Source organism: Garra rufa, chromosome 7 (genome assembly GCF_049309525.1).
Source record: "Garra rufa chromosome 7, GarRuf1.0, whole genome shotgun sequence".
NCBI lineage: Eukaryota > Metazoa > Chordata > Actinopteri > Cypriniformes > Cyprinidae > Garra > Garra rufa.
The window spans coordinates 46,451,838-46,454,599 of NC_133367.1; positions in this window are offsets into that span (position 1 = coordinate 46,451,838).

Genomic DNA, 2,762 nt, shown 5'->3' on the forward strand with positions numbered 1-2,762 from the left:
TTCGTCCGGCCCGAGGGAGCAGCAGGTGGCTTGAATGGTTTTTGCACTAATTAGTTTGTCCACTAGGCGGCGGGCCAGCCAAAAAAGAAAAGCTAGAGAGCCAAGAACAACAACAATCTACCGGAGATCGCATTCGCAACATCAATAGACGGCAGATTTGACAAGCACTTGTAGGGCTCCAGACTGCGACCAAATGGTCGCATTTTTTCTGCCGGTGCGACTAAATTTTGTGAGCGGTCGCAATGGCGCGACCACCGCGTTATTCAACTCATACGCGCTGCTATTTCTGTTTCATATGAGAAACATTAAACGGCAAACAAAGCGAAAGAGAAACCAAAGCGCGCCACGTTTGAGCTGCGCAGCGCGGACCGTTTATCAGCTCGGACCGCAACGCAAAAACACTTGTCCAAGCTCAGAACAGCCTCGGGAACCAAAGTAGATTTCGCGACACTGTTACTGCACAGTGCTGCGAGATCCAGTGAAAAGTGTTTGATTTCACATGTTTTAGTGCTTTAGTAGGCTACACAGTGAGTCTATACAGTTAGCATAATGTTAGCTCTAAACTGCTGGATCATGCTAGTCTTTCAAAATTGTCAGGCTGGGGTGATTTGTGCCAAAGGGATGGGGTTAAGTTGTGCCAGTGGGATGTTAAGTAGTAGACCATCTAGACCAGGGCTGACCAACCGTGTTCCTGGAGCTCTACCTACCTGCAGACTTTAGTTCCAGTCCTGCTTCAATACAGCTGTCTGTAATTATCACATGCTACCAAGTGATTAATTAGCTGGTTCAGGGGTGTTTGATTAGGGTTGGAGCTGAACTTTATAGGATGGTAGATCTCCAGGAACAGGGTTGGGCATCCCTGATCTAGACCTACATACCCACAGGGGATAATCTGTGTGAGAAGATGAGTGTGCCTGTTTGATTTAACTGCCATTTGTCAGTTTTTTAAGTGGCCTAAGTCACAATGGGATGTTCAGAAATGTTCAGAAAAAAGTCAAATTTTCCTTATATGTTACATAATTGACAGACAGTGTTTTGTTGACAGTGTTCTAATGATTCACAAATATATATTGTATATTTTAGTTTTTTTGTGTTTTCCGAAAAAGTAGAAAATATGACATACCAGTAGTTTAACAGGGTAACAATATCTAAATAAACCATATATGAGTAATTTTGTATTGGATTTGTCTTGATTTTATATAACATTACAGTTCATTACATTAAAATGTTCTTTTTTATTTCAAAAATCACTGGCACAATTTACCCCGATGTATTCTCCCCAAAGGCACAACTTAACCACTTTTTTTTTCTAAAAGCTATAATTCTGAAGCAGTTTATTTCAGATCCAAAGTTATTGTTCCCAGGGATGCACAACATCTTGAAATATATGTACATGCTTAAATTGGAGGGATTACTGTCATGGCTTCACTATAAAGTCACTTTGAGTAAAAGCTGGCACAACTCACCCCACTCTCCCCTAATATATTATTATTATTTTTTTTTTTTTTCTGGTTTATAGTCAACATTTGTGCACAACCATACTGTCATTAATACAGCAGTGCAATAATCCAAAACAATTTATTCCAAAATTTAAATAAAATTTATATGCTGCCTACACTATGTTGTAATTACCGTAATTCCAAAATGAACACATGACATTTTACTGATAGCTTTTTTTGTCGGACTCAGAGGTACCAGTGGCACCAAAATGAACCTGGCGGCAGTCACATGGTACGGCCAGGGTACAGCTGCCACTGGACTTGAGGGCTTTGGCGTTGATAGCGTTGCCATAGAAAAACATTATTAAGATTAGAGTAGAATGTCACGTGTTGTCATCTCGGAATTACAGGATGGCGTGAATGCAGCATGCCACATAAATGTATTTGAAATGTAAAAATTTAAAATTGTCTACTTCTGAAATAATACCTAACATGTGTCGCTGATTTCTGGGTTTTGCTATGATTTTATGTCTGAAATAAAATTCTCACCATCTGTAATTCTCTAATTCATTATGTTCTTACCTCTTATGTCTAGCGCCCTTTCGAGTGAAGGGGCGAAGATTGTAGATAGGTGCTGTAGGTAGTCCCTGTGATGTACAAGGCATGTTTCCTTGTGTAATAGTTGCCTGATAAGCAGGAACTTCCTGGCCTGTCAGGTTCACCGCATTCACTCTTCCACGATGAAATAGCGAACTAATTTCTTCATCAGTAGAACGGTGCTGAGTACAGTTACCAGTATTTTGGCCCGTGCATGCGTTCGCCAGGGTGGTAATTAAATCATCATTACTTAAAATTGCCGCAACTAAATTTCGTGCGGACTGGCTCATTGTTCAAAATGTGTCTAAACAATCGCAAATGAATTACACAAGATGGCGCTGACGCTCAGACTTTCATTCAATATATTCAGACTTTCATTCCATATATTCAGACTTTCATTTTATATATTCAGACTTTCATTTTATATATTCAGACTTCCATTCCATATATTCAGACTTTCATTTTATATATTCAGACTTTCATTTTATATATTCAGACTTTCATTTTATATATTCAGACTTTCATTTTATATATTCAGACTTCCATTCCATATATTCAGACTTTCATTTTATATATTCAGACTTTCATTTTATATATTCAGACTTTCATTACATATATTCAGACTTTCATTTTATATATTCAGACTCTCATTTTATATATTCAGACTTTCATTTTATATATTAAGACATTCATTTTATATATTCAGACTTTCATTTTATATATATT